This window comes from Dama dama, chromosome 8 (genome assembly GCF_033118175.1).
Source record: "Dama dama isolate Ldn47 chromosome 8, ASM3311817v1, whole genome shotgun sequence".
NCBI lineage: Eukaryota > Metazoa > Chordata > Mammalia > Artiodactyla > Cervidae > Dama > Dama dama.
In genome coordinates this window covers 26,198,168-26,211,847 of record NC_083688.1, presented here as the reverse complement: position 1 = coordinate 26,211,847, position 13,680 = coordinate 26,198,168, and positions in this window count along the sequence as shown.

Here is a 13,680-nt window from a genome sequence, read left to right as displayed (position 1 = left end):
AGGAAAGATATATCAATCTGAAAGTTTTCCAAATAATAGCAAGGAGAGATAAGAAAGTCTTCCTAAGTGATCAATGCAGAGAAATAGAGGAGAATGGGAAACACTAGAGATCTCTTCAAGAAAATTAGAGATGCCAAGGGAACATTTCATGCAAAGATGAGCACAACCAACAACAGAAATGGCATGGATCTAGCAGAAGCAGAAGATATTAAGAAGGGGTGGCAAGAATACATAGAACTATGCAAAACAGATCTTAATGACCCAGGTAACCATGATGGTGTGTTCACTTATCTTGAGCCAGACATCCTGGAGTGCAAAGTCAAGTGGGCCTTAGCAAGCATTACTGTGAATAAAGCTAGTGGAGGTGAGGGAATTCCAGCTGAGCTATTTCACTTTCTAAAAGATAATGGTGTTAAAGTGCTGCATTCAACATTCTGGCAAATTTGGAAAACTCAGCAGTGGCCACAGGACTGGAAAAGTTGAATTTTCATTTCAATGCCAAAGAGGGCCAATGTCAGAGAATGTTCAAACTACTGCACAGTTGTACTCATTTCACATGCTAGCAAGGTCATGTTCAAAATCCTTCAAGCTAGGCTTCAACAGTATGTGAACTGAGAACTTCCAGATGTACAAGCTAGATTTAGAAACAGCAAAGGAACCAGATATCAAATTGCCAATTCCCAATGGATTATAGAAAAAGCTAGAGAATTCTGGAAAAACATCTGCTTTTGCTTCATTGACTACGCTAAAGACTCTGATTGTGTGAATGACAACAAACTGGAAAATTCTTAAAGAGATGGAAGTACCAGACCACTTTACCTGCTTCCTGAGAAACCTTTATGCAGGTGAAGAAGCAACAGTTAGAAACAGACATGGAACAGCAGATTGGTTCAAAATTGGGAAAGAAGTATATCAAGGCTGTATATCGTCACCCTGCTTATTCAAATTATATGCAGAGTAAATCATGCATAATGCTGGGCTGCGTGAAGCACAAGCTGGAATCAAGATGCCAGGAAAAATATCAATTAACTTAGCTATGCAGATTATACCACCCTAGGGCAAAAAGTGAAGAGGAACTAAAGAGCCTCTTGATGAAGTTAAAAGAAGAGAGTGAAAAAGCTGACTTAAAACTCAACATTCAAAAAAAATGAAGATCATGGTATCTGGATGCATTACTTCATGGCAAATAGATGGGGGGAAATGGAAGGTTTATTTTTCTTGTGGTCCAAAATCACTGTGGACTTTGACTGCAGTCATGAAATTAAAAGATGTTTTCTCCTTGGAAGAAAAGATATGACCAATCTAGACAGCATATTAAAAAGCAGAGACATCACTTTCCCAACAAAGGTTTGTATAGTCAAACTATGTTTTTCCCAGTAATAATGTACAGATGTGAGAGCTGGATCATGAAGAAGGCTGAGCACCGAAGAATTGATGCTTTTGAACTGTGGTGTTGGAGAAGACTTTTGAGAGTCCCTTGGACTGCAAGGAGATCAAACCAGTCAATCATAAAGGAAATCAGTCCTAAATATTCATTGAAAGGACTGATGCTGAAGCTGAGGCTCCAATCCTTTAGCCACCTGATGCAAAGAGCTGACTTATTGGAAAAGACCCTGATGCTGTGAAAGATTGAAGGCAGGAGAAGGGAACACCAGAAGGTGAGATGGTAGGATGGCCTCACCAACTCAATGGACATGAGTTTGAGTAAACTCAGGGAGTCGGTGAAGGCAGGGAAGCCTGTCATGTTGCAGTCCATGGGGTCACAAAGAGTGGGATGCGACTTAGCAACTGAACAGCAACAACAAAAAAGTGACCTGTTGGCAGCCTAAAGTATTAATTTATTATTGTCTTAAATCTTAGCATAAATATGTTATCTTTCACCCTCACTCAATAGCATCTCTCACACATACCCTTTGTTTCTGAACTCCCTTTCAGCCTTTTATCAAGATTTTCTCTTATGATCCATACCCATCTTCATTATCAAGGGAGAAATAAAGTTTGAACAGAGGTGGGAGTCATTATTTCTGCCAGTTCTCTCCTTTAATATCTTCTCCCTATGGATTACTCTCACCTAGACCTTTGTCTCCAGTTTTAGTTTTGTTTCTATGACTTCATTTTTAGAGCAGTTTTAGATTCAAAGCAAAATTAAAAAGGAGGTACAGAGATTTCCCATATATCCCCTCCCCTCACATGCATAGCTTACCCCATTGTGAACAACACTCAACAAAAGAAGACATTTATTATTATTTTTTTAACCATGGATGGGCATTATAATCACCCAGAGTCTGTAGTTTACCTTGGGACTTACTCTCGATATTGTACATTCAATGGGTTTGGACAAATGTATAATGGCAAATATCTATCATTATAACATAATACAGAATATTCCCACTGCCCTAAAATTCCTCTGTGTTCTGCCTATTCACCTCTACACACTCCCTAACCCCTGGCAACCACTGATCTTTTTACTGTCTCCATAGTTTTGCCTTTTCCAGAAAATCCTATAATTGGGATCATACAGTATGTAGGCTTTTCACATTGGCTTCTTTCACTTAGTGATGTGCATTGAAGTTTCTTACATGTCTTCTCATGGCTGGAAAGCTCATTTTTTTTTAAGTGAAGAATAATATTCCATTGTCTGGAGGTAACACAGTTTATTTACCCAGTCATCTTAAAGGATATGTTGGTTGCTTTCAAATTTTGACAATCATGAATAAAAATGCTTATAAACATCCTTGTGCAAGTTTTTGTGTAGGCATATGTTTTCAGTTCCTTTTGGTGACTACCAAAGTATGTAACTGCTAGACAATATAGTCAGAGTCTGGGTAATTTTATGATTAACACCACACTGTGTTCCAAAGTGGCTATATCATTTTGTAGCCTCCAAGCAATGTCTGAGAATTCCAATTGCTCCATATCCTTGCCATCATTTGGTGTTGTCAGTGTCCTGGATTTGGGCCACTGGTCATCTGATACAAAGACCTGACTCATTGGAAAAGACCCTGATATTGGGAAAGATTGAGGGCAAAAGGAGAAGAGGACTGCGGAGGATGAGACAGTTAGATAGCATCACCCACTCAGCGGATTTAAGTAAACTCAGGGAGATAATGAAGAACAGAGGAGCCTGGCATGCTAAAGTCCACTGGGGTCTCAAAGAGTGGGACACTACTTAGCAACTGAAAACAACAAGTGGTATGTAGGTGTATCTCGTTGTGTAAATGCCCCTTTACAACTGCTTTCAACGTAGAAGAAGCTTCACAGAAGAGAAGGTGTTCTGAGTGGTGTCTGTCTTCTAAACATTTAGCAAATAGAATCATTATGATATTTCCATATTATAATACACACAATGCACTAACTAGGTAACAATTTTTCTGAAAGTTAATTGACATTCCATAGGAGGGAGGAGCTCATGACAGAAGCCAAGAACAAATTACTAGTCTCCCAGATAGAAATAAGAAAGTTGTGTGCCTTGTTGGATATAAGAGCAGAAACATTGATTTCAGGGTCTAACCATGGTTAATTGATCAGCAGTTATTTCATAAGTAATCATCCTATTTTCTTTTACTCTTTCCTCACTTCACATAAACTTCTACCATGGAGAGGCCGTCTCATAAATTCAAGCTACAAATCAGTTATGGGCATCAAAGATCATAAAAGTGCTTTGTAAATTGTAAAGTGGTACCAAAATGTTAACATGACTACTAAATTCAAAAATGAGGGGACAGAAATAAAGGACGAATTTTGACCCCACAAAGGGGAGACATTTTCACTTCAGAGCTATAGCAAGACAAATTCAGATATGTAGTTGTTCTTTTCTAAATGATAGAATACAGAGTGGGAGACAAAACATAACCAAATCAATTAAAAAATAAAAGTCAGTAAAATGCAAGCTCCCTGTGCCATCATCATCCAGGTCAAGGTGGCCAGCACTCTGCACTCCAGGTAGTAATTCTGAGTCATTCTTCAACTTCCACCTTGCTATGCTGTCTAAGCTAGTCTCCATTCCTTATGTTGAAGGGTTTTAAAACCAATTAAAATAAAAAATCACCGGAGAAAGTAGAACTCCTCTACCTACTAGCTGTTAAGTTTTTGTGAGTGTAAATGGAGAATCTATGAAGGTGAACTGAAGGGCAAGGGGATGGAAGAATCACAATGGAATCAATACAGCATCCTTGGCTTTAGGAAAAAGGGCCAAGGTGAATGAAGCACAAGTGTGATCCTTGCTCTTGGCAAGTTTTCTTCAGCTCAGTTCAGGGCATCTATGCGTAGTGACAGTATGTTCAGGCCATATAGGAATGTGAACAGCCATATCTGGGGCCTTACAAATTCAGGAGAAAGTGTTAAGACTTAAAAGGCACAGAAGGACATAGAAGAGAGGATGATTGGATACTGAGAAAATACTCCTTTAAGGACATAAGTCTAGAAAAACTGGATGTACAATATTTTACATTCTCACTTTATTTTCTGAATGTGAGTGAGCACTGAATATTTGAGGAAACTGGAATACTTGGTCAATGAATATTAGCATTCATATAATTTCTTGGCCTCTGAAGATTCTCTTCTGGAACTTAGACAATTCCATTTCTCAAGTATTTTGGCAAATTTCTTAATTGGTTCTTTTCTAGTTTTAATTTTTATAGCTGGTGAGTGTTTATGAAAACTCCTTGCAGTGAAAAATCAGTCAGCTGCCCTGGAAGTCTCCTCTTCCCAGTGGAGAGCTGGTGCCAAGAGAGGGCTGTCCTACCAGAATCTATTTGTCCAAGTCTCACTTCTAGCATTTAAGAAGCAAGATCAATTGTCTGAGTGCTGGTCAGTCAAATATGGACAGAATTGAGGATCACCTTTTTTAAGTCTGGCCAGGTAAACCAAAACACATGTACAACCCTCTACTCTGGTTTTTTTTTTTTTTTTTTTTTTTTTCATGCTGGCTCGATGTTGTCTCCCAGGATAACCTCTGGAACTATGTTTTGAAGGTTGGGTCAGTCTGGATCCCTCCATTCCAGATTCCAGCTGTGCACTGGACTGTGAGCAGAAAATAGTTCTCTATTTGTGTCCTGTTTATAATATGACTGTATACTTTTTACATAATTTTGGTTCAAAGTGGAATCCATTTCTATTTATTTTCTGTTTGGGGGTGATGGGAGGGAAATCTGCATGTAAGCCTTCTCTCCCCAAATGTTCCACCCAAATCTTAGGGCTCCAAAGTGCTGACACATTGCCTCCCTGTCAGTAAATAGCACATAGTCAATGGAAGGTGATTCATCTCAGATTCTTTACAGATACATATTGCTGATAGCTTTTGCAAGACAATGTTAACAAACTTAGCACACCTGTGATAAGATCCCCCCCCACCCCCACCTCAATTCTCATCAAAGAATAGGGCTTCAACTTCAGAAGTTTCTTATTACACAGTGGTCATTCTCTAAAAGTAATTCACAGAAGGTAGTGGTAGCTATTATACAATTTTAATGAGATCCTGAAACACATATATAAAGCAAGACTTTTTTTAGATTTTTAGTTTTCTGTTTTGTTTTTAGGTAATGTCTTCTCTTTCTCCTCCTAAGCTTTAGGAAAATGATAGAGCAGGGGAAAAAGTATCTTATACTTATTATTCAATTTTACTCTATTCAGTAAGATATGACACAAATAATCAGCTGGAATGAACATAGCTGAAAAGAAAACATTTTACTCGAGCAAAAGGAAAAACTGACCAACAAATAGCTTCACCAGCCATGGCCTATTTTCCAATCATGATTCATGAGACATCTTTAATAGAAGATATCTAAATGATTAACTTCATAGTGAGTCAATGACAATATTCAGTCAAATAGAATAAACTTAAACTAAGGGACAAGGAAATTGCTCAGATCAAGAAGAAATTGCAAAAGCCACTGCTGTGGATCTATTTTTGCAGGATAATTAAACCGATTTAAGGAAATGATGGGATTAAGAGACAGAAATTGAGAGGTCATCTAATCCACCAGTTTTCAAAAGCCAATCCTCTGATCTGTGCTGGTCCGAGATAATGTTTTCACAGTTAACGGCCAAATGAAATAAATTAGGAAAATGAATGAGTTCTTTCATAAATAATTCAGCATAAATTATTGGCTTTTTATCCTACAATTATGTACTTCCTAATTTTTATGCTAAAATGTTCTTTCTTTAAAGGAATTTTCATCATGATATTTTTATTGATGGTTGGTTTTGTTTCCTAGTATCTTTAACCAAAAATAAAGTAAATCTTTGTTACTTCATTAAAAATATTATACTGCTTTCTGAAATACTAGAAGTCATTCATCAAATTCATTATCTTCATTCAAGAAGGACTAATTTAAACTCTAAAACATAGAATTTTGCATCATATTTTTTTTTTCAGAAATGAAGGAAATTTTAAAGCATTCCTGGATGATACTGGTCTATGTTAAAGACATTCTACCATTAGAAATATATATTTTTTTTAACCTCTAATATTAATCCCTCAAAAAATTACAATTTTTTCCCTACCCAGTATCGCTGAAATTTAGAGTCGAACCAGACACTTAAAAACATATACTTGAACTGCTTCCTTTGATTTAGAGTTGGAGATAGAGGCACCCTACAGTGAAGGCTGAATCTGTATTATATGATTGGGTAATTACACAAACATGTTCTTTTAAGTCTCATCCACACTCTTTCCCACATAACATATGGGCTCCTTTCCTCAATAGCAGATTCCACTTGCCAGGCAAAACCTTCCAAATTTTGGCATGATTTGGCTTAATCTGAGTTTTACCTAGACCATGTCTCTATTATAAATATAATACTGCTTAATAGAACTTTCAGGTCATTTTAATATTAGGTTAACTGTATACTACTATACATGTACCATGTAGAGAAGGCCTTCATCTGGGAAATGCTTGCCAACAGGGGAATGAGAATGCCAATGAGGGAGTGATAGTTGGGCTTAATTCAAGTGCAGAGAAAGGAGGAGAGCCAAGCTAAAAATATGTTTTTTTCTTAAAATGGCTTACACTTTGGAAAACAGCAATTTCTATTTGCAACTGATACACAAATTAGAACAAGATATGGAGGAAAATAATTGTATGCAATTTGTAAACAAACTGAACTCCTCCACATTTCATATTATGATAGAATTCCTAGATGTTACAGAAAAAAAAAATCCAGTTTTTCTAATGCACCATCCAACTCAGATTTGTGTCACTGGCAGTTTTGAGTCTTGAAAAGGTAGACATTTTTACCAAAAATTTCTGAAACCTGATTTCCTTTCAACTGCGTATATAAACACAGAGCTATTGTAGGAATGCTAACATTAACACTGTTAATGTTTATAAATTAGAGAGGGGACATAAGTGGAAACTATGAAGTGGGGGAAAATAAAATGGGAATTTGCTGCTGAAGTGTTGGCCCCATTATTTCTCCATTACTCAGAAAGCAGAGAAAAAGTAACACTTTTCTCCTAGGTTGCTCATCTGTGAGGGCATCAGGGGGCCTGGAGAGAAAACTAAGTATCTCCCAGTGGATACTAACATTCTGTTTTGTCTGCTTTGAAAATTGATGCATAAGATTTTGGTAGATTACCAATTGATGCCTCTGACATTCATAGAACTTGCTTCAGTGAAGCATGCTACTAGCATGAGACAAGTATTATAGAAAAGAAAACCTTTATCATGCATTACATTACACACACATGTGTGTCTGTGCTAAGTCATTTCAGTTGTGTCTAACTCTTTGCAACCCCATGGACCATAACTTGCCAGGTTCCTCTGTCCATGGGATTCTCCAGGCAAGAATATTGGAGTGGGTTGCCTGGCCCTCCTCCAGGGGATCTTCCCAATTTAGGGATCAAACCCAGGTCTCTTACATTTCCTGCATTGGCAGGTGAGTTCTTCACCATTAGCACCACTTCGAAAGCCCACATTACATGTACATGTGTATACAAATGTATAAAAAATATATTTATGTTTGTTCCTGTAGCTCATCTGTATAACCATGTCTTTAACTGAATATATGTTTGCTCTTTTCCACTGTCTTTTTATATGCACAAATAAATGTGTCAGGGATGATTTGTAACCCTGGTCTATCCATCTCTGCCCCACTTATTTCAACTTCCTTGCAACAATGTCTGAGTTCACCCTGTCTCACCTCTCACCAGTGTCCCCCTTCTTCTGGGTATTCACTGCCATCTGCTTCCTGATGTGGAGAACTTAACTCCTTACTTTCTGTCTGACCTGTCCAGTTCTGTCCATAACTGCTAACCTTTCCAACTCAATCCCTTATCAGAGTTGAGATTTTTCTCTTTTCCTCAATAATTACCTCCATTCCTCTGTTCACACCAATGGTTATGTTCTTAGGGAGATAAAATTCCTTTTTTTTTTTTTTTTGCCTTTTAAAATCTTTATGTTAAACCAAAGTATGCAATTTGAACAAATAAGTACATGTATGTCATTATTCTGGACAAAATTTTGTTCACAGTTGAATATTTAATTGATAAGAATTCTGTAAAATCTTAGCTAAGTTTTAAGTTGGAGCTGCATGCAAGTAAAATTACATGGAAAATAAAATAACGTTGTAAGCTTTGGCAGTGTGTTTTTTGTTTGGGAACTGAAGATGTCTGCTCTTAGCTGACTCATTTGCTAAGCAAGGTAAAAATATTGAGCAGTTTTTGTTTTGTTTTCTTTAGCAGATCATCTTTTTTTGAACAAATACGTTTTGACATAATGGGAAGAAGGTTAGAATTGTTTCAGTTCCTAGTTCAATCTCTTCATTCCCTCTACATGGCACACTAGCAATGTTTAGTAAATAGCCAATTCTAGGAATTTTGAAAAACATGCTTTTTATAGTAACATTCGTTATATTTAAGGGCAGAAATATACCAGTTGCCAAAATTAACTTATAACGAAGTAAATATTATTCAGACACACATAACATCTCTTAACATGTAGACATCAGCATCTGTTATAATATTTTTCAGTTTCTGTTTAAAATTGACTGCTTGGAAGCCATGATTTCATAGAGTTGACATCACTACTCTATTTAGTGAATTGAGGCCAGGAATGGTGGTTATGTTGTGTGTGTTTTCTGGCATTTGTAACCATGATATAGTAGTGGAACAGTATGCTTCTTATCAATCAATGGGTTGAAAGAATTCTGTTATTATTCTGAAATGTTTTGAGCAAATAGAAAAGCACAAGCATTCATGGTTCATCATATTCAATCTGGCTTTACTCAGGGATGAAGATGACTGACTACCAGGTTTAATAAAACAGGTTCCAGAAAATGCTTTGGCCAATTTCTCCTCTCTTTGCTCCTTACCATAATGAAATAGGTGCTGACAAGATATTAGCCTATGGAGTAAGGCAGCAAACATGGTGGTTAAGATCACGTATGGCAGAGCAGGATTATTGAGTCCAAAATTCAACTCCATTACATAGCAGGCATGTGACTTTGCTCATATACCTAACATCTCTGAGCTTCAATTTCTCATCTCATGAAGAAAATAATAGTACCTAATAATTGCTCTGAGATAAATATGTCCATGTATGCAGTATTTAGAGTAACACCTATCACATAGTATGTACCATTGTAGTTACTGAATGTTTTTCTGGAAAAAGAAAACCAAGATAATCTGACCAGTTCCAATGGTCTAGTTCACTTCTACTTCCAAACATTAGAATTAAAGATTAATTTCTTTAAAATAAGGAGTTTTGTATTCCAGATTTGTCATGGAAAATCATTACACTTATTCATATGACTCAAATCCCAATTAACTGCCAATATCCAGGAGTATGTTAACTTTTTTCCAGGTTTATGACAGGAATTATTTCATTTCATCACCAAATAAACTATTATTATTAGCTCAATGTCCAGTTGAGAAAACTGTTAAGAAGTTAGAGATATTATATGTCCTATCCTAAGCTACAAAAACAAGTAAATTGGTCAAGCTGACTCCAAAGCTTATTAACTAGCCATTCTGACACCAAAATTTATAGCCTTAACTCTATGAAATTGTGTCTCCTGGAGGTTGCTCAGATTCATGCCCATTGAGTCAGTGATGCTTTTAACCATCTCATCCTCTGCTGCCTCCATCTCCTTTTGCCTTCAGTCTTATTCAGCATCAGGGTCTTTTCCCAGAACTTGGCTCTTTGCATCAGGTGGCCAAAGTATTAGAACTTCAGCTTCAGCATCAGTCCTTCCAAAGAATATCTAGAGTTGATTTCCTTTAGGATTGAATTCAATAAAACAAACAAACAAAAATACTGCTCAACAAAGCCTTGCTTAATGAATGAATGAATGAATGAATGGAGAAAATCCCTAACAGAGTTATCACAAGCACTGATAAACATAAAACTAAAATAAAAAGAATCAGAAAGCGACATATAATAGCTTACCTCTATTTTCTTACTCTTCTACAATTAGTTTTTACTAACAAGAAGTCTTTACAAACAGAAGAAGTCTTCAACTTTCTTCTTTCTAGGTTCTCCCTTCTACCCTTAAGGTATTTTAAAGTTTACTAGGTGACAAAATTGAGTACATGCTTTCTTCTTTGTCTCAGCTCTCCATTGCCAAATACTTCTTTGAAATTATTTTCTCAAAGATTCACTGTTCAAAACAAAATATTCAAAATAAAACTGAAACATGGCTATTGCACAGATGTTTAGTTCAGTGTCCTGATATCTAGAACAAATTTAAGGAAAGCAACATGTTGATGAGAAAGTTTTGGTATGAAGTATCTTTCAGTAATCACAATTATAGCAGCAAGAATTTTTGGCAAGTGAAACTGCAGATTTGCTTATTGTGGTATTGGTGGATGTAAAAAAAATATTAATAGGTAGAATAAGACAATTAATACTTTGTTTAAAGTAAAATATTTTTTAGCACCAAATTGAAAAAAAAAAAAAAAAAACAGATTTGGGTTCTGAAAGCTTCTGTATTTATTATAGAGGAAAAACAAATTATTTTACAAGTCATTTGCTAATTTAAAAGACATATCCAAAATTTGAACTCTCCCAGAAACTTGTTCTGTAACATATGTGATTTAGAGATAAGAAATATTTTAAATGGACTTCTCCATATTCTCCAAAACAATTTCAACCTAGCTCTGCATTTCGTTATTAAACTCACATCAGGTTTGTGGGTGCTCAGACATGAAAGGAGCAAATTTTCAACGAGGTTGTGACCCTCTGTGGTGGGCTTTTTGAGACAATAACAAGGTTAAGTTCCCAGCTGGTACAGGTCTACTAGTGAACCTCTAAAGTAGGGTCACTGACCTGAGAGAGAGTCTTAATTTTATGTAAGTTAGAAAAAAGGAACACAAGGTGAAAAGTCAGGAGATGGCAAAAATCTGGAATAAGAAATAGGCTCACAGGTGTGGGGCAGGATGGAAACCAGTATCTTGCTGGACTCTTATATAGAAAAGGGAGAAAGCAATAAGCAACAGAAGAGTCTTAATGATCTGAATAGGGCCATAGATGCCTGAGGCTGGGCCTGTTTCAGGCCAATAATGAGCTTTTGGAGTCGTTTACTTGGCGCAGCAGCCCGGAGCCCAAGGGCGCTGTTCATTAGGAAGCGGGAACTTCACCTCAGGGTTGTTTGTGTTGGTCTTTCTTGCCAGAATGAATTGTTCATTAGCATCTGAGAGAAAACCACCCTCTCTGTCTCTAGATAAATGGTTTAAAATAAAACGTTGATTGGGGTTGGGGTGGACAAAGAGAAAAGATTGTTAAACCCTTTTGATGATAGTTGAGGGACAAATAAATCTGTGCAGCATAAATCAATTATAATCAGTGGGAGACTAACCTGATTTATCATTAAAATGGCAAATTAATTTGGCCCTATGTCTGGTCTAATTCTTTGGGTTGACTTAGCGATGTAATTGGCTAAACCAAGTGGTAATCCACTTGCTAGTACAAACTATCGACTATTAGCCTTATTGTATAGTCATGACACCTAACCACCACCATCAACCAGCCCAGGTATTTTCTTGCCTTATGGAAACATCCTCTGAGGAGTGAATAAGAGGATAGAGGGTTCTGGAATTTGTAATTCCAAAGGCTTGATGGATTTTTGAGCTGTGTAAGAGATTTTACCTTGTCCCAGTTGATGTAGAGAGACCTCTTGCTTTTTATGGGGTCATTCACTTTTAATAGCATTTAGGAATGATTTGGAAACTTTGTCAGTAAAGGTATGAAAATGTTAACATGTCAACATGATTCTTTGTTTCTCCTTTTACTTTGAAATTCTTCAAAAAGTAATTTAGAGATTTCAAAATATATGTTGCCTAGAGACTATAAGAAGACAGTTTAAAAAAAATAAAATGAAAAAAGATAACCAAAAATAAGCTTTCTTTCCAGATGGAAATTTTCATAGCTTGGAATGAAGTACACAGAAAAGTTTATATAACTGATTAGTGACAGGAAGGCTCAGAAACAAATCCTGAGCTACATGACGTTTACTCCCAGTGACATGGGCAATTCAAATTTGACTAACGTTTTCATAAAGCGTAGAAGCAATTGACTATGGAAAATCAGAAAACCAACTTTGTCCTGGAGGTTCCTTTTAATTGAGGTTAACTGCTATGTTGCCTTAATTACTGAGCGTTTCCCTAGTAGTCTAAGTAAATATTCCACAGGCCCTGACTCTGGCAGTATCCACTGAAATGTTGTAAAATTACCAATGACTGAAAGAGGGAACAACACTTTAAGATAGCTCTGTAAAGACTGGATTAGTTCTTGTGAGGACCCGCAATTAATGATTTCTCATTCAATTGCGCTGAGTGATTTGAGCAGAACATTTCTTTTTCCCAAATATATTTGGACATGGAGACATACAGATGCTTTTACAACCCAACATGGCAAATTAATAACCATTTTTAGGCATCCTCTTTTCCTCATCTCCTGGTGTTTTATTGTTCCTTCCTTTTATTTTTTTTTGTTTTTAATTAAAAAAGCTTTCTCATTACCAAATCTGCCAGGACCAAGAATCTTAAACCTTTAAACTTTCTCTAGTCCTAACAGCATTTGGAATCACTAAGCAATCAGGAATGCCAATGCAAATACTCATTATACCCATCAGCTGAATGAACATATTTTTTGAGAGCATCTTCTGCTCCCGGTTTTGATGTTAATATATTTCCAGTGCCTTGCTTCGAGTGAAAATCCCTATTTCCCTTTGCCCTAGGTTCATATGAATATATTCCAATGAACAATATAGCTATTATAACTCTTGGAAGGTGTGAAATTATGTGAACATACCCCATAGTAAATTATTTTTCGTCGATTTAGCTATCCTCCGTCTGTTTTACTTGGCTTAAGAGAAACTGAACTAACAGTGCCAAGCTTAGCAGTTGGAGCTGACCACCTACAGAATCGGATTAAAGAAATGAGAAAATGATAGGCTTTTTCTCCAAAGAAAGTGTGCCATTTCCCCACAACAGAAAATAATGTTATGAGTCAGCAAAATTTGCTTTATTATTTAGACTTGCAGTTATTTCCAATGACATATTTCCTGGACCGTGTCACTCCTTTCTGATATTGGTAATTTATGACTTTCATTTGGGATTTTCATTATGAAAAACAATATTTAGATCATTTGAAGGTGTTACAGACTGAAGATTCAAATTGATTTCTTTTCACCAGGGACATTTTCTTGGAACATTAATTTCTCGACTACTTCATATAGTCT